Source organism: Hordeum vulgare, chromosome 4H (assembly GCF_904849725.1).
Source record: "Hordeum vulgare subsp. vulgare chromosome 4H, MorexV3_pseudomolecules_assembly, whole genome shotgun sequence".
Taxonomy (NCBI): domain Eukaryota; kingdom Viridiplantae; phylum Streptophyta; class Magnoliopsida; order Poales; family Poaceae; genus Hordeum; species Hordeum vulgare.
Window position 1 is genome coordinate 452,428,327 of NC_058521.1, and position 25,284 is coordinate 452,453,610.

The following is a 25,284-nucleotide window of genomic DNA, read 5'->3' on the forward strand; positions in this document are numbered from 1 at the left end:
GACCGGTTGTCTTCTCAGGCAATCCGGAGATTAAGTCGCCAGAGTGACTACGGGTCTTGCGCTTGGGGGTATATCTTGATTTCTTCAAAAGGAAATCAGGGTCCATATAAGCATATGGGTGAGACATGGGCACTTTTCCACAGATCCGCCTGGCTGGTCTACGAGAAGGAGAAGGTGAGTTGGAAGAAATAGAAATTACCACGACCACATCATCTTGGCTCTAATTGTCCTCGCCCTATACATAAAGATGCATGGTATAAGAATAAGTCGGAATACACACGTAATGGGTGAAGGGGAAGTTTTACCTCTGAGCATTCATTGTCAGCTCGTGACTCGCCGACAACAGATGAATCTCTGGCGGCGGCTTTAGCTTTGCTTGCTTTCTTTTTCTTCTTTGCTGGCGGTTTGGTGGTCTTTTGGGCAGTCACTTTGGGGCCCCTTCGCCAAAATGGATCATGTTTCTGGTGAATAGAAGTAAATTTCAAACCAAGAGCATTGATAATTATAGAGAAATGAAAGGCGGCTTGGATACTTACTAGCGAAACCGGGTTGGAGCGGCAGAAGGCATTAAGTCCAATCTTGGCACATTCTTTCGAAGTCTCACCGGTTAGTTTCTTGATGATTCCGACAATTTCACTCTCTGAGAGTCTTTTGCGATTGAAGCACTGCGGATGGTCTAACGTACCATCATATTCATACATCATCCCGTCTCAGCGACTCAAGGGAAGAATGTTCCACTCCACCCAGCAGCGGAACAGATCAATCCCGATGAGCCTGTTGTTGGTCAAAGATATTAACTCGGAGAAAATGGGGATAAACTCCAACTCTTCTTCTTTTGTGAGCTTCTCGGGCAGTTTGAAGTCCATAGGCAGGCGATCTACTCCGAAGCCCGGGAGTGGGTTTTTGCCGTGCGGAGAGGTGTCCCGGCAGTAAAACCATGACTAGGCAAAGCCCATAGGATGACTGGGCAGAAGAATTGATGGGAATCAACGCTCGCGTCGTCTCTGAATGTTGACTGCCCCGAGCTCGTGGTTGGGACCATTGGGAAACTCAGTCTGGCGATTCAAATGGAAGAAGTTCCAAAATAAAGGAACTATGGGCTCTCTCTGCAAGTATACTTCACAACAGACCTGGCACTGACACATGTTGCTGATGGAGTTGGGTCCCAGATCTTGAGGATGAACATCAAGGAAGTGCAGGACGTGTCGAAAAAACTTCTCCTGTAGCGGGATTGGGAATCAACTCGCCCGGGGCGGTTCTCCAACCGATGGTTTCCTTATTGTCGAGAAGACCCGCCTTAACAAACTTCTCGAGAGTGGCATCATCGATTTTTGTCGGTAACCAGTTGCACTTTGAAATGGCCATGACTAGAAAAGAGAGGGGAACAAGGCGATTCAGTAAAAACTATGAAGTATTCTAACTCGCCGATATCTGTCTACGGTATGTTTGAAAAGGATTTGGTGACTCACCAAATGGGTGACATACATCATAACCTTCTATTCGGGCGATTCATGGAAGTATCTTTGAAGTATTGTAACTCACCCTTCAATTGTAAGGAGAGGGGTCATGGCTATGGTGATAAATTTAAGTCGCTATGGAAGATGGAGCTATACGGCGACTCTCAGGGGTGCTTTTTTCCTTAGGGATATTCTCGGGAGACGAGCAAACATGTTTCTAAAAACGGGCATTAAACTATGGATCTACGAGTGGATCAAAATAAAGGGATATTGCTCGACATAATGGAGGAAAGTTATGAGCATAAGGCAGCGACAACATTGGATCTACGACATGAAGGCTTAAGCTAACAAAAGGACGCGATAAGGTGGCCGTAGTTTGCTACTGCTTAAACTCTATTGCGAAGATATGAAGTGGATCTAAGGCAGATAAAGAACGTTCGTCGCGTTACGGAGCTAGCTCGCAGGAACGATGGTCATGGTGTTCTCGGCTTAGCCCAAATAAGGGAATGTGTGTACCTGGGGAAAGGAGATCGGTGCCGGGGACGAAAGCGCAGAACTTCGTGCTTCTTGGCGCCCGGAAGACCATGGTCGATGGAGGAGCTCCAGGAGCCGATGACGACGCTGGGGTGCTGGTGCTCGAAGAGGAAGAGCGTGAGGAATATGAGGGAGATATGGAGGTAGGTGACGGGGTTTCCTTCCCCCCCCCCATTTCTCCTATGGTTATTTAAAGGGCAGGAACGAAAATCGAGGCTGTCAAGGCGGAGATCGAGGCGACAAGTGAGAGACCGCGATGATGGCGCCTAGATTTTCAGGATAAGTGATTATGGAGCAAAAAGATCCATTGATGGTTGCGGTAAACCCTCGAATTAAGGGGATGAGGTGATTTCATCGGAGATTACACGGCGAGTCAGATAAGATTACAATGGGTGGCGATTTATCATTCGTCGAAAGATAGAAATGGTAAGATTCGCCCCAAAATTGGTGAAGGTTTATTTACATGAATGAATTCAAGACAATATGGGGCCTAATGTTGGGGATATTACCTGCGGATAGCCCGCCCTTAGTGGGCCGGGTCATCAAAGGAGCGACTTACCATTCAACGCACGTCCCATGGCCCAGATGCTGGATGTCGGTTCAAGAGATCGTGCGGATGATGGATTACCAAGAGAGCTCCTGATTGTGGAGGACACGACGACTTAGAAATAAGGAAAGCCACAAAGAGTAGCAGGGTAGGACTTTGTAAACCCTAGGGCCTCGACCTGTATATAAAGGCGAGTCCCGTGGAAAGATCAGGCGAGTTAGAGAGAATCGAGAGCTAGGTCAAGCGAGTTACGCCCTCCTTGTATTCGAAACCACCATTAATCCACACAAAGCAGGACATAGGCTTTTACCTCCTCACGAGGGGCCGAACCTGGGTAAATCTGAGTCTCGCTTTCGCTCACCCCCTTCAAGTTGCCACCAAGGTGCGATGGATCCATCTTTAAGTGCTTTCACAAGGACATCTGCCATTACAAAACAACGACACTAGGTGTATTTGATATGTTCCCGACATTAACACGTTCCCTTTATCGAAAAAATGACGCTAACCTATTCTGATGCATTGTAGCGCGCGTGAAGCCCATGGCTTATAGCTTGGGCGGTGGAGTGCCAAATCCAATAGCAACATCATGTTTCAACTTTTCGTAATGTGTGGACTCATTGCATGACTCGACACCGTGCAGTACCTTCGCCCATTGCCTGAGTCTAAAGCCTAGCCGCGACGGGACCTGAAGGTTGATTGTCTTGACTTGGCGTCCCTAGATTGCTCCATCACCAGGCGACACAAGTGATTTACCTTGCTCAAGCGCGCTGATAGAGTTATGTGTTCCCACGCGTCCAGGCTACACACTACCGTTAGAAGAACCACACCTTCTCGCGCAAGATCAGAGATAATACAGTTCATGAGCCGTTCGCCCTTGCTGAAGCGGCTTTCAACTACTTGTAAGGCATCATTGGTTCTTCCAAGGAGCATGCTTTCACCCATACCCTCAAAGGTATCCACCTCGACACTTTGATCTTCAGGTACTTGAGCAAGAGTTCTTTGTGGATGAGATTTGTCATGCGGTTAAAGCCATGCCAATGTGAAAGGAACCGTGTCTAAATGGTTTTGCGGAGTTTCTTCAGCCTACTTGAACATTGTCAAAGAGGGCATCTATGGCGTATTTGGCAAGTTATACTCACTCAACTCTCATGGCCTCTAGAAGTTCAGTGAGGCATTCATCATCTTAGTGCCCAATTGTTTGGATTCAGAATCCCACTTCGACTACGAGCCGATTAACCTCATACATCTCATCGGGAAGTTTTTTGCAAAAAGCCATCTCCCTTTAGCATGCCCCTCGACTTGATGAAATTGTGTCCGCGAACTAGAGCGCGTCCATCGCGATACGCTACATCCACGACAATTTTCTGCTCATGCAATACACTGTGCTTCTCATTCACAACTGATGACCCAAAAGTATAGGGATCAATCATTGTCCTTTCAGTAAGTAAGAGTGTCGAACCCACCGAGGAGAAGAAAGAAATGATAAGCAGTTTTCAGCAAGGAATTCTCTGCAAGTGCTGTAAATAAAAATGATAGATAGTTTTGTAGCAAGATAATTCGTAACAAGTGACAAGTAGAAATAGTAGCAAAGGTGCACCAAGGTAGCCCAACCCTTTTTATGGCAAAGGACATGCCTGAAAGTTCTCTTATATAAAGCAAGCGCTCCCGAGGGCACATGGGAATTATTGTCTAGTCATGTTCATCATATTGAGTTGATTTGGGTTCTCTACTTTGATGATTTGATATGTGGGTGGACCGGTGGTAAGGTGTTGTTCTTACTTGAACTAACATCCTACTTATGAGCACACCCTCTCACAAGCATCCGCAACTACGAAAGAAGAATTAATATAAATCTAACCATAGCATGAAACATGTGGATCCAAATCAGCCCCTCATGAAGCAACGCATAAACACGGGTTCAATCTTCTATCACTCTCGCAACCCATTATCTATTTTTACTCCAAAATGACTTCCCTTAGGCCCATAACATGGTGAAGTGTCATGTAGTCGACGTTCACCTGCCATCACTAAGAGAAGTAACAACACCCATATCATCAATATATCAAACAAATACCAACTTTATATAATTACTTATATTAGGAATTCTCCCATGTACTCACAAACAATAATAATTACTCACACATCATCAACATGTTCATGATGAGAGGTGTAATAATAATAATTCAGGATCTGAACATAATATCTTCCACCAAGTGATCGAACAAGCATCAACTATAAGATGTAATCAACACAACTAGTAACCGACCCTTCACAATCTGAGGTTTTGAGACAAAGATTGAATACACGTGATGAACTAGGGTTGGAGATGAGATGGTGCTATTGAAGATGTTTATGGAAATTGGTCCTCCCACGAATGAGAAAGTGTTGGTGATGACGATGTCTTCGATTGCCCCCTCCCGAAGAGAAGTTTCCCCGGTAGACTCTCTCTACTGGAGAGCAAAAGGGATTCTGTCCAGCTTTCCGCCTCTAGACAACGACACTTCTTCCTGAAAGATGACTTATGATTTTTTCTAGGGTAAAACACACCATACAGGAGAAGATGGTAAAACACACCATTGTTCTGAAAGATGGGCCCCACAAGCCATCACGGCACAGCTAGGGGGGCTATTGGCTTGTGCCCAGCTGGTGGCCCCTCTCAAGTATATTTTTGGCCTAGACATTCTCAAATATTCCAGATTTTTTTACGTAAAGTTTCACGTCATTTGGAGCAAGTTTATTTTTCTGCCATTTTCTCGATTTCCCGGTCCAGAATTCCAGCTTCCAGATCATAAGAATTCTATGATAATAAGGGATATTGGGCAGGATCAACACAAATATAAATAGTAATTCATGATGCAAAATGGGCGTATCAACTCCCTCAAGCTTAGATCTCACTTGTCCTCAAGCGTAAGCCAAGCTCGAAAATAATGACCACATGATTTGAGAGAGAGGTGTCGATAAAAATAGAATACGAGCATGAGAACATCATGAATATTAGCATACTAACAAGTATTTTATCATATAACTTCTCATAAACAAGTAACAATCCACTCACAACTATTGGAGTATGAAGCATAAAATTTTCTCGATAATCAACATACTATGTTCTCAATCATTGGGGCAATCATAATTCATCATAATCCAGAGGAGAGTATATGTAAGAGCTTCTTTCTGGCAAGTTTACATACTCAACCATCATTTAATCTGCTATGATTTGTCACACTCAAGGCATATTTTCGGAGCTCATGTTTCCATAGGACACATAGGAATATAGGGGCTTGATAGATTTGCCACCGAACTTATTTACCTCAAGGATAATGTCAACAATAATAAATCATGATCATTTAAATCCACTCAGGTATATAAATCTGAATCTTTCCTCAACACATGGTGCTTGCCACTATAGGATTAATAAGTTGGAAGATGGATAAACTTTATTGACTTAAGCACAAGATCGAACTCCTGAAAGTAAAAGGTTGGCCCTTCGCAGAGGGAAGCATAGCTTGTCATGCACTTTTAGTTTGTTGGATGCGTGAAATCTTAGTGCAAAGGAACTTCACTTTATATTTCCCCTTATGATAGCAAACTTTATTAGGCACCCCGTTGCTTTTATTTCCTTGCCATCACAAGATTGTACAAAGCTTATTTTCCCTTCCAATAAAAGATCATACATATTTAGGAGAAATATTTATTGCTTGATGCAGATATGACAACTTACTTGAAGGGTCTTACTCAATCCATAGGTAGGTATTGTGGACTCTCATGGCAAGAAACTAGGTTTTAGGGTTACAGATGCACAAGTAGTATCTCTACTTAGTGTGGAATTTTTGGGCTACAAGTGATCCAAAGTACGCATCACATGTTGAAGGATTCAAGACCATATAACTTCTATGTGAATATAAACTACCATGATCATTAAGTTGTCTTCCATGTCCAACGTCAACACTTGATCATTATATAATATTTGCTCAAGGCTCACAATCATTAAAGATGTCCAAGATAGTGTATTTAAATGTGAGTCTCATCTCCTCTATCATAATCTTGCTTAGATTGCAACAATGACTAATACTATCTTTGTTTACTATCAACAACTTTATCACTCATACCCTTTTCTGTGTGAAGTCGTTACTTCTCATCAGATGAGCATATGACCTTTATCTTTCTTTCTATTGCCGTGGTACGATGATGAGTGCCCATAGGTAAGATAGAAGAACTCAACTAATATTTATTATATAACTCACATACTCGATTACAAGGATAGATGTAACTCAAAGAAAAAATTCCAAGCAAAGAAAATATGAAATTTATTTATCTAAATCACGAAACAACTAAAGAACAAACTAATATAGATAGTAATGATGGAAGGGATGGTGATACGATACCGGGGCACCTCTTCCAAGCTTGGGGCAAGCCAAGGGTGGTGCCCACACCCATGTACTCAAGTGTCCTCCTCAGGTGATGGTGGTGGTGTAGTATGGGTATTCTTATTCTCGAGCTTACGTCGGAAGATATAATTCTCCTCCCTCAAGTCATCATCTTCTTGCTCAAGCTTCAATATCGTTTTGCATAATGCCATCTTGCTTTCCTGCAGAAAACGTGATGGGATAAACTGATCCTTATATTTATTTACCCTCTTTGGGAGACTTGATTTCTTGAATTCCACATGCATATCTTCAGGCCGGGGTAGTGGAACATCATCCTCATCTGGCATGGCCTCTTTTGTTTCCTCCAAATCATTGTCCTCCTCCTCGTTCGTGGACCAAAGGTAGGGATAGATATCCCCAAAGATCTTTCGGGTCCGAAATATAGTGAGAGAAATAGCTCCCTCCATCTGAATCTTGAGATGACATATTCTATGATCTACCAAAAAAACTGCTCGAAACAAGATCACAAGAAAAACTCATGATGCGGTAGTCAAAACACACGGGAGTATATATATATATAGTGAATTTTTGTGGTAAGAATACGTGCTCATGAAGATTTCGGAGTCCGGGAGGCGCACGAGGGCTCCACAAGCCATCAGGGTGTGTCCAGGGGGCGCCATGTTGGCTTGTGCCTCCCTCATGGGTCCCCTGGACTCCGTTTTATTTTATATTTTTCTAAAATACGAAAACCAATAAAATTATTTTTTGGAATTTCGGGAATCGTTTTACTTACCGTACCAAGTACCTACCCCCTTTTCAGGTTTCTAGAGTGTTCCAGAAGACTTCCTTTATGTGCTCCTCCGGTGTTATGACTTGGATGAAATTAGTTTCCTCATTAATGGACGTACCTGAAATATAATGCTTGATTCTTTGCCCATTCACCACTCTTGGGTTTTTTACCTTCGAAGTTATTAATTTGTATAGCACAAGAGCGATAAACTTCCTCGACAACATAAGGTCCATCCCATTTGGAGCGGAGTTTCCATGCAAAGAATCTAAAGAGAGATTTGTACAAAAGCACTAAGCCTCCTACATTGAATCCTCATTTTTGAATTCTCTTGTCATGCCATCTTTTAAACTTTTATGTAATTAACTTAGCATTTTCATAAGCTTGTGTCCTTCATTCATCTAGTGAGCTAATATCAAATAACCTCTTCTCACTCGGAAGTTTAAAATCATAATTAAGTTCTTTAATTTCCCAATAGGCCTTATGTTCTAACTCAAGAGGTAAATGACAAGCTTTTTCCATAGATCCTTTTATATGGGGACGTCCCAATGGGATTTTTATAAGCACTCCTATAAGCCCACAAAGCATCATCAAGATTCTTAGACCAATTCTTCCTGGACCTATTGACAGTCTTTTGCAAGATTAATTTTATTTCTCCATTGCTTACTTCAACTTGGCCACTAGATTGAGGATGATAAGGTGATGCAATTCTATGGTTAACATCATATTTAGCTAATAGTTTATGGAAAGCACCATGAATAAAATGTGAACCACCATCAGTCATTAAGTATCACGAGACACCAAACCTCGGAAAGATAATGACTTTAAGCATTTTAATTTAACTGTTATGATCCGCTACTAGTTGGAATAGCTTCTACCCACTTAGTAACGTAATCAACAACAACTAAAATATGAGTATATCCATTAGAGGAAGGAAAAGGTTCCATAAAGTCAAAGCCCCACACATCAAATGGTTCAGTAGCAAGTGAATAGTTCATAGGCATTCCCGGACGTTTACTAATATTACCAACTCTTTGGCATTCATCACAAGAAAGAACATATTTACGAGCATTTTTAAAAAGAGTAGGCCAATAGAAACCGGATTGTAATACCTTCTGTGCAGTTTTATCACCGGCATGGTGTCTTATGCAGGCCTCGGAATGACACTTCCTTAGTATTTGTTCCTGCTCATGCTTAGTTATACAACGTCTAATAACACTATCTACTCCTTCTTTATAAAGATGTGGGTCATCCCAAAAGTAATGTCGTAAATCAAAGAAGAATTTTTTTTACTTTGTTGGTAGGCGGAATATATTTAGCAACAATGTAATTCTCATGATACACATACCAAGGAGTACTATGTGAAGTGTTTATAATAGCAAGTTGCTCATTAGGAAAATAATCATCAATAGGCAGTGGGTCATCAAGAACATTTCCCATCCTAGACAAGTTATGTGCTACACAGTTATCATCTCCCTTTCTATCAACGATATGCAAATCAACCTCTTTAAGTAAGAATACCCACCTAATAAGTCTAGGCTTAGCATCTTTCCATAAGGTATTTAATAGAAGCATGATCAATGTGAATAGTTACTTTAGAATTAACAATATAAGGCCTAAACTTATCACATGCAAACACAAATGCTAAAACTTCCTTTTCAGTAGTAGCATAATTCCTTTGAGCGGGGTCTAGGTTCTTATTAGAATAATGAATAACATTCAATTTTTTGTCTACTATTTACCCTAGAATAGCACTGACAACATAATCACTAGAATCACACATAATTTCAAAGGGTAAGTTTTAATCAGGTGGTTGGATAATAGGTTCTAAAACTAAAGCTTTCTTAAGTATTTCAAAGGCTTGTACACAATCAACATAAAAATCAAAAGGAACATATTTTTTGAGAAGATTAGTTAGTGGCCTAGATATCTTAAATGAAACGGCTATAGAAACCAGCATGACCAAGGAAAGTTCTGATACTTTTGATATCTTTTGGGAAAGGCATTTTCTCTATTGCATCAACTTTGGATTTATCCACTTAAATACCTCGTTACTAAATCTTATGCCCAAGCACTATACCTTCATTCGCCATAAAGTGGCACTTCCACCAATTCAATACGAGATTATTTTCTTCACATCTCTGCAAAACGAGATCAAGGTTTCTCAAGCAATCATCAAAGGAAGTCTTGTAAACGGAAATGTTATCCATGAAAACCTCAACAATCTTTTTATAGAAGTCCGAGAATACAACAATCATACATCTTTGAAAGGTAGGCGGTGCATTGCATAGACCAAAAGGCATACACCTATAAGCATAAGTTCCAAAGGGCAAGTAAAGGTAGTCCCTCTTGGTCTTCTTTTAACACATGTACTTGAGAGAATCCAAAATATCCATCAATAAAGCAAAAGTGTGTGTGCTTAGATAATCTTTCTAACATTTGATCAATAAACGGCAAGGGGTAATGATATTTTCTAGTAGCCTTATTTAATTTCCTGAAATCAGTTACCATCCCATAATCAGTTACTATCCATTGTGGAATAAGTTCATTTTTATCACCAGGAACAACCGTTTTACCACATTTCTTAGGAATACAATGAACATGACTTACCCATCTACTATTAGCAATAGGATAGATTATACCTGCTTCCAGAAGTTTTAGTATTTCAGTCCTTACCACCTCTTTCATGTTAGGGTTGACACGATGTTGATGATCAACAACTGGTTTAGCATCGGGTTCCATATTAATCTTGTGGTGACAGAGAGTGGGGCCTATTCCTTTAAGATCATCAAGTGTATATCCAATAGGAGCCCTGTGCCTCTTTAGAGTTTTGAGTAATCTCTTTTCTTCATGTTCTGAAAGATTAGCACTAATAATAACATGATATATCTTCTTATCATCAAGATAAACATATTTAAACTTATCAGGTAAGGCCTTGGGATCAAATACGCGATCTCCCTTGGGTGGAGGAGGATCACCTAAAATTTCAACTCATAAGTTGTGCTTAAGGATAGGTTGTTGATCAAGGAGTATCTTATCTATTTCATTCCTTTCATTCAAATGCATATCATTCTCATGGTCTAGCAAATATTGTTCTAGGGGATTGATAGGATGTACAACAATAGAAGCAAGACCAATATTCCATCCTTACTAGGAAATTCTTTTTAATGTGGTTGTTTCCTAAACTTGGGGAAGTTAAACTCATGAGAAATATCACGAAAACTCACTTTGACCTTCTCAGTAAAACAATTAATTTCAGCATTAACCGTATTCAAGAAAGGTCTACTCAATATGATGGGACAAAAGTTGTCTTGTTCCAAACCAAGTACTAAGAAATCAGTGGGGTACTTGACTTTTGGGCAGAAGATTTCAACATCTCTAACAATTGCAACTGGTGAAATAGTATCACGGTTTGCAAGCTTAATAGTGACATCAATATATTCAATTTCAGAGGGTGCTATATCATGCATAATTTATTGATATAATGTAAAAGGTATAACACTAATACTAGCACCAATATCACATAGGACATGATAGCAATGATCTCCAATTTTAACTGAGATGACAAGTGTGCCTACCACTAGTTTATTTTTATCTAGTTCATCTCATTTGTTTCTAACAAGTTTTGCAATTCTAGGAGCTTCATTATAGAGGTAAATAACCTACCCATCCATATTATCAACTAGGAGATCTTTAGCTATAGCTACATTAGGTTCAACATTTATTTGTTTAGAAGGTGTAGGTGTTCTAACATAACTCTTATTAACCACTGTTGTAGCCTTAGCATGTTCTCTTATCCTAATAGGTAAAGGATGTTTCTCCATGTAAGCAATAGGAACAATTGGATCAACATGGTTAACAATTATTTCTTCCTTATTAATTCTCACAGGTGCCTTGGGTAATTTTTCAATGGGAGGATGATATTTGAACCACTTTTCCTTGGGAAGGTCAACAGAGGTAGAAAAACATTCACAGAAAGTAGCCGCTATCTCATAGTTAAGGCCATATTTGTTGCTAAACTCCTGAAAAGGAGAAGTTTCCATGAAATATTTAACACAATCAAAATTAATATTTATACCTCACTCTTTACCTTCTTCGAGTTCCCAATCTTCAGAGTTGCGTTTAATATTTTCTAGAAGATCCCATCCGAATTTAATAGTCTCCTTCATATAGGAACCGACAACACATGCATCAAGTAATGTTTGATCCTCATGAGAAAGCCGAGCATAAATATTTTGTATAGTCAATTCCCTTAAGATCTCATTGTTGTGTCAAGTGTCAATCAGAAGGAAGTGATGAATTTGATGATGAAAATCTTCAAGCCATCATCAGGAACAAGCAGGAACGAGTTGTACAAGCTTTAGGCAGCTCAATTCCTCTTGGCATGGATCCAAAGGTTCTGCTGACTACATCAATGTCTGGTATGATGACCCAAACACACCCATTGATGATTTGAAGCTTTCCCCAGGAATCAGTCATATGGTGGCCACATTCATCAATGATGTCAAATGGAAAGAGATGCAAGCCAACCAAGCAAAGGCTGCAAAACTGAAGAAGGAGAAATTCCTCAGGCAAAATCTACTCAGCTTAACACGTGAAGATCTTGTGTCCACCCAGGCTGAACTGAAGACTTTGACCGATAAGTACTCAAAGCTATCTGACCGTCAAAGTCTCAAGTCAAATTTCATCAAGTTTGCTACTAATGCTACTGATGAATACAACAAGAAAGATGCTCCTCCAGCAAAACCAAAGCAGCCTGAGCCCAACTACTCTGTTCAGCTCACTTAGGAAGATGAAGAAGAAGAACCTCCTACTAAGGAAATGCCTCACGAAAGCCGTGCTAATGAACCGTTAATTGAGGAAATACCTAAGGACATTCCAGCTGATGAATCTATGCCAGCTGATGAATCTATTCCAGCTAAAGAAAATGCTTCAGCAGAAGAAACTACGAGGACTGATACTGCACCAGCTCTTGAAGAGAAAATTCCTTCACCTAAATCCTCAAAGGTGAATAAAATGGTTCCGTCTGCATCAGACGTGAAAAGCTTCTTTAACCCCAGAATCATTAGAGGCCAAGCGCCTCAAAACACTTGATGAAACTGCTCCGCTGGATGTTGTGCCTGTGAACGTAGCTCTATCATATATAATGATTCCCTTTGAAATTGACTATGTCATTCCTGAAGAAGATGAGGAGATTCCGATTGATGAGGAAATGAAAGATGCCGACTCTAAAGAAACCATAGATGAGGAAATTCAAATTGATAATATTTCTCAGTCCTTCATTTCTCTCAAGACGCCTGATGAACCGGCTCAAGGATCAGCTGCAATAGCTGAAGATTTTGCCTCCTCCTCCAAGCAAATTCATCAAGCTAAGGAAAACACAGAAGAAAATCCTCAGCCCAAGGAAAATCCTCAACCTAAGGTACAGGCTGAAGAAAATGCTCGTCCACCCAATACTGAAACTGCTATTGTTGTAGTCAACACTGAGACTACAATGATAGTATCTCCTCAAGAGAAGCATCATAATCTTCAACCAATGCAAAATGAGCCTTTTTCAAAGAGTCCAAAGTTTCACAAGGAAGCATGCTATGAAGAACGGATGTATTTCATCGGTGACAATCCATATGACAAGCTTCACATCACGCACAAGAAGTTTTGGACAAGGACTCAGCTAAACTACTATGCCTCTATGCTCTGTGGAAGAAACAAAATATTTCAGCACAGGCATATTCCTCATGTTGAGTTGGAAGAAATTCCTTACTTCGCATAAGTCCTCAATGTTCTTCATGAAGCCGGGCTGCTGCCTCTCTGCACTGATATCTGTGACTGGAACAGTGATATCATTCTTCAGTTTTATGCTACTTTGCATATCTCTGGAGACCCAACGGATATCAACACTTGGGTGCTGGACTGGATGACTCAGCACACACACTACAAAGCCCCTGCTACCGAGCTGTTGCGAGTGCTTCTGGTTTCAATTCCCTCAGAACATGTTGTGAAGATGTATGATGAACGGGAATTGCCAAACAAACTGATGGAAGTCCTCATGAAGCCTTTGGCCAAGCATCAACCTCCAAGAACGACTTTTCTCGTTCAAGACTTGAAGTATGAACCTAGGACTGTTTACAGGATTCTGTGCAGTGTAATCGTTCCAATCAAGGGCCGTGATGATGAAGAAGATGTTGTAGGCATCATGAAGAATATCCTCTTCAACATCATCCATGGCATCCCCATAAACCTTCACAACTTCTTCCTGAGGACTTTGACTGACAATGCTATGTCACCCTTCCACCTGAAGATTTATGCTCCATGGATCATGAGATTCATCAGACGTAGGTCAGGCATCAACTATCATGCCGATTTCAACAATCACATTGGATATATGCCTCCTACCAGAGTTAACAAGAAAACTTTTGAGCCTGTTGAAGGAAAAGGAAAATTTGTTATTGATGAAGGAAGTCGGCCCCTTGATGGACAGTTTCATGAACCAGATGCATATTCTTCATGGGATGATACTGAAAATCAGGAGCCGCCTGGCCCAGTTGCCCCAAGGGTGATGACTACCAGAGAACTACTCCTTAGTCTTCATCAGAAGGTCGATCGCAATCAAAAATGGGTCAAATGTCAATTCAATGCCATTGTGAAAACCCTCAACAAGACTCGGAATGCAGTGAAGAAAAATCACTACTATCTTCATGAGGTTTTTGATCGCACCTGGACCACTCTGGCTCATCTGAAGACTCAAGAAGAACTTGACGAATTGGTGTTTACTCAGGACTTCGACTAGTCGTGGCCTCCCAAGAGGAAATTCAAGCCAATCCCAGTTCCAGACCTTGAGGACAGTTCCTTTTCTTCATTCCACACTGCAGAATCTGATGAAGAACAAGAATACACTGCCACTGGTCCAAGGAGGAAGCCCGTCCTCAAGAATCCTCACGCATCTTCTTCATCAGCCAAGAAGTGAAAGTCTTCACAGGGCGTTAGTCCTCAGTTTTGTCCGTTTTCATCACTTGATGACAAAGGGGGAGAAATTTGAGAGTTAGTCTTCATGCGGGATATATTTTGGGGCTGATGAACTTTATTAAGTTACAAATTATTTGCTCTTCTGAAGTGTTTTATGTAATGAGTTGTAACTTAAGCCCGATGGTACTCTGACGGTCTTGAACGTTTTTATTCGCATGCTTATTCCTCAAAATATTAATGCACGCATGCTAAAATTTGTCAGATACCATTTGTCATCATGCATTTTCAAATTCCTCATGCTATATGTCAAATGTATGCATGATTTGCAAGATACAGGGGGAGATCTCCATGATATAAATCATCAATGTGCATTTGTTGTGAAAAGCAAATTCCTCAAAGTATGCACATCTTCACGGGGAGTCTGTGAGTATCTTGATTTCAAATTCCTCAACTGAGTATTTACACTTCATATTTTTATCCCCGTTGAAAACTTAACCTAATTGTCATCAACAACCGAAAAGGGGGAGATTCTAAGTGCATCTTGAGCCCTTAGTGATTTTGTTGGTTTGAAGACATATAGGTTAAGTATCTAATGTGTTCATGAGTGTACATAGGATCTATAAATCTTTGAGGAGTTTGAGTTATGCGATGAATATCGACCCCTAAAAATATATCTTTGGCTGAAGAAATTGGTCTGATGCTGAAGATTTGGATCGCGAAGAAATTGCAATGAAATTGATATTCCTCATGAAGATATTGAAGATGAGGAATTCGATGTGTCCTGAAGAAAATCAGTTCGAAGACTTTGAAGCGTGAAGACTTATTCTTTCTGTTTTATTTTCTTCACTCTTGAGTCATAGGAACACCGTACTGTTAAAGGGGGTCGAGGTAATACTTCGGAATGAATTTCCTCACGATGCTCAACCCAAGCCTAATCCTACCAAAAGCCTAAAGTGAGGAATATGAGATACATGAGGACTCTCACAGTTGAGGGTCACGACCGTTACCGCAATTCGCGCCACATCACTGATCTTATCCACACCAACAGTCATAATATTTAAGGGCATTTATGTCATGTCATGTCGGAATGCTCCCAGGCTATAAATAGCCGCCCCCACGAGAATTAGCTGGTTGGTTGCTCCGTGAGAAACTGACACTTGTCATTGAGAGCAACCCAAATTCCTCAGAGTCTTCGAGAGTAAATCATCAGTGAGGAAATACCCCAAACATCAGACCACAAACCAAAAACCAAGTGATTGAGCATCACTGACGAATTTGTCCCTGTGTGGAACTGAAGCCTTTTACCTTTCAGGACTGTGCATCCTCCATACGGTTAGGCGTCATGGTCTAGAGCAATCCAGCAGTCAATTGTGGATCGCCGGGTGACCAAGTTTGTGAGGGTTTGGAAGTCTGCCGTGAAGACTAACCACGAGAGTTGAGTGAGGACTGTGTGTCCTTTGCTCATGGATAATACGGTAGGGACTGTGTGTCTCGAGACTGTGTGTCTTTTGGTTTCAATACCAAGCCACTCCAAACCAGATGTACAACTATCACAACAGTTGGAACTGGGTCATCAACCATTGTCTTCACTGTGTTACGGGTTCTATTTCTTCAACTCTTTCAATTCCTCAATATTGTATGTTGAAGACTTTCATTGTTTCTATTTGAAGAATTTGTTGAAGACTTTCTCTGAATTTCCTCATCCTCAAATTCTTCATGCGAGTTAATCATCACCTCCTTACTCTATGCGTACGTACTGTGCAAACTATTTTTCATATTCCTCATCTTGAAAACTGCTATAGTGATACTTTGCACCCCTTATCCTTTGCTGTTCTGTTGCAAGTTATTCATCAGTGAGGAATTTCCTCAAAAGAATTTCCTCAGTGATGAAATTCTAAAAATCTCCTATTCACCCCCCTCTAATCGATATAATGCACTTTCAAGTGGGGACAAGATGTGGATGCAGGCCGAGGAAGAAGAAGGTGCAGGGGCTAACCGTTTTTTTGCCAAGAAGAAGAAGGTGCAGAGCGAACCGTTCTCCCAAGATCCAGCAGCCGGGCCGCTCACATCCAACAGATGGGATGCAACCGGCCAAAGCATTGGGCCAACGCGCTCGCACAGAGTGTTTCCCAATCAAGAATAACCTTAATCTTAACTGGTATAGCGTGAACCGTTTTCACGAGTTCCTTGTGGAGAAGGAATTGTGTGGCATTTACATGCATGGTCGGGGGTACACCTGGTTTAGAGAGTGTGAGAACCCAATGTTGGTCCGCAATAACCGCTTACTTTGGTATGCTAGATGGAGCTCCAAACAACCATGCAATCTTTTATCGTTTCTCTCTATAGTTCCATCCGACATTGCCCCTTCTTCTTGACTCCCTTGGGGAGATAGATGGTTTCATTTCAAGTGATTTTGGCATAAGCTAGATGGCTTCCACCTCGTGGTTTCTTAGGCATGGAACTCTAGAGATAACGACACCGACTCATTCCAATGCAATTGTTGTCTTTGATGGTGGTTAGAGTGTGTTACTGATACGAGTGATTGATCACCACGGCAAGGTCTTTTTTCTTCTTTTTATTTTGTTTTTTGGCTGTGTGCACCCTTGATGTCTTCGGACAAATTGTTGGTGTAGAGGCTAGGTGTTGGGGATATTACGTGCGGATAACCCACCCTTAGTGGGCCGTGTCATCAAAGGGGCGACTTACCATTCAACGCGCGTCCCATGGCCCAGATGCTGGATGGCGGTTCAAGAGATCGTGCGGATGATGGATTACCAAGAGAGCTCCTGATCGTGGAGGACACGGCGACTTAGAAATAAGTAAAGCCACAAAGAGTAGTAGGGCAGTACTTTGTAAAGCCTAGGGCCTCGACCTATATATAAAGGCGAGTCCCAGGGAAAGATCAGGCGAGTTAGAGAGAATCGAGAGCTAGGTCAGGCAAGTTATGCCCTCCTTGTAATCGAAACCACCATTAATCCACACAAAGCAGGAGGTAGGCTTTTACCTCCTCACGAGGGGCCGAACCTGGGTAAACCCGAGTCTCGCTTTCGCTCACCCCCTTCGAGTCGCCACCAAGGTGCGATGTCTCCATCTTTAAGTCCTTTCACGAGGACATCTGCCGTGACAAAACCACGACAGTTGGCGCCCACCGTGGGGCTACGCACGGTGGAGTTGAGTTCTCGAAGGGAGCCCTACCGGGGTTAGAAAGCTATGCGGTCGGCATCATGACTAAGAGCCATCGCGGGAAGTATACATCGACAACTCGTTGCGGGAGTCGGAAGCCGATTCAGTCGAATCTGGCAACCGAGTCCCCTTCGGCAAAATCAACGTCTTCATCAGCATGATTGGGACGCCCGTGCCCGAGCCGGACACCACCACCAACATCGTCGAGCCAGACAGGTATGTCCTCCGCATGACACGACAGGACGGGAGTCGCCACCCTTTCCTCGGTTTTATGCAGGGAAACGACATACAAGACTGTTGGAAATATGCCCTAGAGGCAATAATAAAATGGTTATTATCATATTTCCTTGTTCATGATAATCGTCAATTGTTCATGCTATAATTGTATTAACAGGAAACAGTAATACATGTGTGAATAAATAGATCACAATGTGTCCCGAGCAAGCCTCTAGTTGGCTAGCTCGTTGATCAATAGATGATCATGGTTTCCTGATCATGGGCATTGGATGTCATTGATAACGGGATCACATCATTGGGAGAATGACGTGATGGACAAGACCCAATCGTAAGCGTAGCACTAGATCGTATTGTTCATATGCTAAAGCTTTTTTAATGTCAAGTGTATTTTCCTTCGACCGTGAGATTGTGCAACTCTCGGATACCGTAGGAGTGCTTTGGGTGTATCAAACGTCACAACGTAACTGGGCGACTATAAAGGTGCACTATAAGTACCTCTGAAAGTGTCTGTTGGGTTGGTACGAATCGAGATCGGGATTTGTCACTCCGTGTGACGGAGAGGTATCTCTAGGCCCACTCGGTAGAACATCATCATGAGCTCAATGTGACTAAAGGAGTTAGTCACATGATGACGTGCTACGGAACGAGTAAAGAGACTTACCGGTAACGAGATTGAACAAGGTATAGGTATACCGACGATCGAATCTCGGGCAATTTCTATACTGACAGACAAAGGGAATTGTATACGGGATTCATTGAATCCTTGACATCGTGGTTAATTCGATGATATCATTGTGGAGCAAGTGGGAGCCACCATGGGTATCCATACCCCGCTGATGGTTATTGGCCGAAGAGGTGTCTCGGTCATGTCTGCCTGTCTCCCGAACCCATAGGGTCTACACACATAAGGTTCGATGACGCTAGGGTTATAGGGAATTGTTATACGAGGTTATCAAAAGTTGTCCGGAGTCCCGGATGAGATCCCGGACGTCATCAAGAGCTCCAGAATGGTCCGGAGGTAAAGATTGATATTTAGGACAGATGGTTTCGGGCATCACCGGTAACGTACCGGGACCACCGGAAAGGGTTCCGGAGGTCCACCGGGAGGGGCCACCAGCCCCAAAAGGTGACATGGGCCAAAAGGTGGAAGGGAACCAGCCCAGAGTGGGCTGGTGCGCCTCCCACCAGGAGCCCAAGGCGCAGGGGAGAGGGAAGGGGGCAAACCCTATGCCAGGTGGGCCTAAGGCCCACCACGGGTGCGCCACACCCTCCTCCCCTCCTGGCCGCCACCTCCTGGCGCAGATGGGGGCTGTCGCACCCCTTGGGGGTGGGAACCCTAAGGTCTGCGCCCCCTCCCTCTCCCCCTATATATAGTTGAGGTTTGGGGCTGTTTTGAGATACAATTTTCCCTCTCCCTCGGCGCAGCCCTGCTCTTCTTCCTCCTCCTCTTTGTCAGTGCTTGGCGAAGCCCTGCCGGGAGACCTCATCTCTCCATCGACACCACGCCATCATGCTACCGGAGATCTTCCCCAACCTCTCCCTCCTCCTTGTTGGATCAAGGTGCGGGAGACGTCACCGAGCTGCACGTGTGTTGAACGCGGAGGTGCCGTGGTTCGGCACTAGATCGGAATCACACCGCGATCTGAATCGCCGCGAGTACGACTCCGTCAACCGCGTTCTAGCAACGCTTCCGCTTAGCGATCTTCAAACGTATGAAGATTCTCTCACCCCTCTCTCGTTGCTGGTCTCTCCATAGGAAGATCTGAATATGCGTAGGAAATTTTTTAAATTTATGCTACGGTTCTCAATAGTGGCATCCGAGCCAGGTTTTCTATGCGTAGATTCTATGCACGAGTAGAACATAAAAGGTTGTGGGCAATGATTTGTCAATTGCCTGACGTTACTAGTCTTATTCTTTTCCGGTAGTATTGTGGGATGAAGCGGCCCGGACCGACCTTACACGTACGCTTACATGAGACTGGTTCCACCGACAGACATGCACACCGTGCATAAAGGTGGCTAGCGGGTGTCTGTCTCTCCCTCTCTAGTCGGATTGGATTTGATGAAAAGGGTCCTTACGAAGGGTAAATAGCTTTGGCGTATCATCGTGGTGGCTGTCACGTAGGTAAGAAGGCGTTCTTGCTAGAAACCCAAATCAGCCACGTAAAACTTGCAACAACAATTAGAGGACGTCTAACTTGTTTTTGCAGGGTTTGACATGTGATGTGATATGGCCAAAGTTGTGATCTTGCATGTATGATGTATGAGATGATCATGTTATTGTAATAGGTTTCACGACTTGCATATCGATGAGTATGACAACCGGCAGGAGCCATAGGAGTTGTCTTAATTTATTGTATGAGATGCAACGCCATGTGCTTACTACTTTTACTTCATTGCTAACAGTTAGCTATAGCAGTAGTGTTAGTAGTAGTTGGCGTGACGACTTCACGGAGACACGATGATGGAGATCATGATGATGTAGATCACGATGATGATCATGCGATGCCTGAAGATGGAGATCGAAAGAGCAAAGATGATAATGGCCATATCATGTCACTATATGATTGCATTGTGATGTTTATCATGTTTTTCATCTTATTGCTTAGAACGATGGTAGCATAATAAGATGATCCCTCTTAAAATTTCAAGAATGTATTCCCCTAAGTGTGCACCGTTGCGAAGGATCGTTGTCTCGAAGCACCACGTGATGATCGGGTGTGATAGATTCTAACATTCGCATAGAACGGGTGTAAGCCAGATTTACACACGCGAAACACCTAGGTTGACTCAACGAGCTTAGCATGTACAGTCATGACCTCAAATACAAGAGACCGAAAGGTCGAACATGAGTCGTATGGTTGAATACGATCATAACGAAGTTGCTCACCATGGTGACTAGTCCGTCTCACGTGATGATCGGACACGGGTTAGTCAACATGGATCATGTATCACTTAGATGACTAGAGGGATGTCGATTTAAGTGGGAGTTCGTACTTAATTTGATTAACTGAACTTAGTTGTCATGAACTTAGTCTAAAAGTTGTCTTTTATAAATATTGTAGATGGGTAACGTCAACCTCAATTTCAACGCATTCCTAGAGAAAAACAAGCTGAAAGATGATGGTAGCAACTATGCGGACTGGGTTCGCAACTTGAAGCTCATCCTTGAAGCAGCTAAAAAGCCTTATGTCCTTGATGCGCCCCTAGGTGACCCTCCCACTCCCGCAGCAGCCCAGGACATTCTGAACGTCTGGCAAACGCGGAGTGATGACTACTCTCTGGTTAGGTGTGGCATGCTATACAGTTTAGAAACGGGGCTCCAAACGCGTTTTGAGCAACACAGTGCATATGAGATGTTCCAAGAGCTGAAGCTAGTTTTTCAAGCTCATGCCCGTGTCGAGAGATATGAAGTCTCCGACAAGTTCTTTAGCTGTAAGATGGAGGAGAACAGTTCTGTCAGTGAGCACATACTCAAAATGTCTGCGTTACACGGTCGTCTGACTTCACTTGGAGTCGAACTTCCCGATGATGCTATAATTGACAGAATCCTCCAGTCTCTCCCACCAAGCTACAAAGGTTTTGTGCTGAACTACAACATGCAAGGGATGGAGAAGACCATTCCCGAGTTGTACTCGATGCTCAAGTCTGCAGAAGTAGAAATTAAGAAAGAGCATCAAGTGTTGATGGTCAACAAGACAACTAGTTTCAAGAAGGGCAAGGGTAAGAAGAACTTCAAGAAAGACGGCAAATCCGTTGCCGCGCCCGGTAAGCCAGATGCCGGGAAGAAGAAAAAGAATGGACCCAAGCCTAAGACTGAGTGCTTCTATTGCAAGGGAAAGGGTCACTGGAAGCGGAACTGCCCCAAATACTTAGCGGACAAGAAGGCCGGCAACGTTAAAGGTATATGTGATATACATGTTATTGATGTGTACCTTACCAGCGCTCGTAGTAGCTCCTGGGTATTTGATACAGGTGATGTTGCTCACATTTTCAACTCAAAGCAGGAACTGCGGAATAAGCGGAGAATGGCCAAGGACGAGGTGACGATGCGCGTCGGGAATGGCTCCAAGGTCGATGTGATCGCCGTCGGCACGCTACCTCTACATCTACCGTCGGGATTAGTTTTAAACCTTAATAATTGTTATTTAGTACCAGCTTTGAGCATGAACATTGTATCAGGGTCTTGCAAAATGCGAGACGGCTACTCATTTAAGTCAGAGAATAATGGTTGTTCTATTTATATGAGTGATATGTTTTATGGTCATGCTCCGCTGGTGAATGGTTTATTCTTGATGAATCTCGATCATGATGTTATGCATATTCATAGTGTGAGTACCAAAAGATGTAAAGTTGGTAATGATAGTCCCACATACTTGTGGCACTGCCGCCTTGGTCTTATCGGCGTTAAGCGCATGAAGAAGCTCCATACTGATGGATTATTAGAGTCTCTTGACTTTGAATCATTTGACACATGCGGACCGTGCCTCATGGGAAAGATGACTAAGACTCCATTCTCAGGAATAATGGAGAGAGCAACCGACTTATTGGAAATAATACATACTGATGTGTGTGGTCCAATGAACGTTGAAGCTCGCGGTGGCTATCGTTATGTTCTCACTCTCACCGATGATTTGAGTAGGTATGGATATATCTACTTGATGAAGCACAAATCTGAGACATTTGAAAGGTTCAAGGAATTTCAGAGTGAGGTCGAGAATCAACGTGACAGAAAAATTAAGTGTCTACGATATGATCGTGGAGGAGAATATTTGAGTCACGAGTTATGCACACACCTAAGGAAGTGTGGAATCGTTTCACAATTGACGCCGCCTGGCACACCGCAACGCAACGGAGTGTGTGAATGTCGTAATCGCACTTTATTAGATATGGTACGATCTATGATGTCTCTTACCGACTTACCGCTATAATTTTGGGGATACGCATTAGAAACTGCAGCATGCACTTTAAATAGGGCACCGTCTCAATCCATTGAGACGACACCGTATGAACTGTGGTTTGGCAAGAAACCTAAGTTGTCGTTTCTTAAAGTTTGGGGCTGCGATGCTTATGTGAAGAAACTTCAACCAGAAAAGCTCGAACCCAAAGCGAAGAAATGTGTATTCATAGGATACCCTAAGGAAACTATTGGGTATACCTTCTATCTTAGATCCGAAGGTAAAACCTTTGTTGCCAAGAACGGATCCTTTCTAGAGAAAGAGTTTCTCTCGAAAGAAGTAAGTGGGAGGAAGGTAGAACTTGACGAGGTAATTACACCCCCTCTCGAACAGGAAAGTAGCGCAGCGCAGGAAGTTGTTCCTGTGGCGCCTACACCGACTGAAGAGGAAGTTAATGATAGTGATCATGAAGCTTCGGATCAAGTTACTACAGAGTCGCGAAGGTCCACAAGGGTACGCTTCGCACCAGAGTGGTACGGCAACCCTGTAATGGAAATTATGTTGTTAGACAACGGTGAACCTTCGAACTATGAAGAAGTAATGGCGGGCCCGAATTCCAACAAATGGCTTGAAGCTATGAAATCCGAGATAGGATCCATGTACGAGAACAGAGTATGTACTTTGGTGGACTTGGCCGATGACCGGCGAGCCATAGAGAATAAATGGATCTTCAAGAAGAAGACCGATGCAAACGGTAATGTAACCGTTTATAAAGCTCGACTTGTCGCAAAGGGTTTTCGACAAATTCAAGGAATTGACTACGAAGAGACTTTCTCTCCCGTAGCGAAGGTGAAATCAGTCTGAATCATGTTAGCAATTGCCGCCTTTTGTGATTATGAAATTTGGCAAATGGACGTCAAAACAGCGTTCCTTAACGGGAACCTTAAGGAAGAGTTGTATATGATGCAACCAGAGGGTTTTGTCAACCCTAAGGGTGCTAACAAAGTGTGCAAGCTCCATCGCTCCATCTATGGGCTGGTGCAAGCATCTCGGAGTTGGAACATTCATTTTAATGAGGTGATTAAAGCGTTTGGGTTCATACAGGTTTATGGAGAAGCCTGTCTGTACAAGAAAGTGAGTGGGAGCTCTGTAGCTTTCCTCATACTGTATGTGGATGACATATTATTGATGGGGAATAATATAGAGATGTTGGAGAGCATAAAGGCCTATTTGAACATGAGTTTTTCAACGAAGGACCTCGGAGAAGCTGCATACATATTAGGCATCAAGATCTATAGAGATAGATCGAGACGCCTCATAGCTCTTTCGCAAAGTACATACCTTGACAAGATATTGGAGAACTTCAATATGGAAAACATAAAGAAAGGGTTCTTGCCAGTTTTGCAAGGTATGAGATTGAGTAAGGCTCAGTCGCCGACCACGGCAGCAGACAGAGAGAAGATGAGTTCTGTCCCCTACGCTTCAGCCGTAGGGTCTCTTATGTATGCCATGCTGTGTACCACACCTGATATAAACCTTGCCATAAGTTTGGTAGGGAGGTACCAAAGTGATCCCGGTAAGGAACACTGGACAGCGGTCAAGAATATCCTTAAGTACCTGAAAAGGACTAAGGAAATGTTTCTCGTTTATGGAGGTGACGAAGAGCTCGCCGTAAAGGGTTACGTCGACGCTAGCTTCGACACAGATCCGGATGACTCTAAGTCACAGACCGGATTCGTATATGTTTTGAATGGTGGGGCAGTGAGCTGGTGCAGCAGCAAGCAAGAAGTCGTGGCAGCATCTACATGTGAAGCGGAGTACATAGCTGCTTCAGAAGTAGATCATGAAGGAATTTGGATGAAGGAGCTCATCACCGACCTTGGAGTGGTTCCAAGCACGTCGGGTCCAATGACACTCTTCTGTGATAACACTCGGGCCATTGCCATAGCCAAGGAGCCCAGGTTGCACCGGAAGACGAAGCACATCAAACGCCGCTACAACTCCATCCAGGACCATGTCCAGAGTGGAGTAATAGAGATTTGTAAAGTACACACGGATCTGAATGTCGCAGACCCGTTGACTAAACCTCTTCCACGAGCAAAACATGATCAACACCATAATGCTATGGGTGTTCGATACATCACAATGTAACTAGATTATTGACTCTAGTGCAAGTGGGAGACTGTTGGAAATATGCCCTAGAGGCAATAATAAAATGGTTATTATCATATTTCCTTGTTCATGATAATCGTCTATTGTTCATGCTATAATTGTATTAACAGGAAACAGTAATACATGTGTGAATAAATAGATC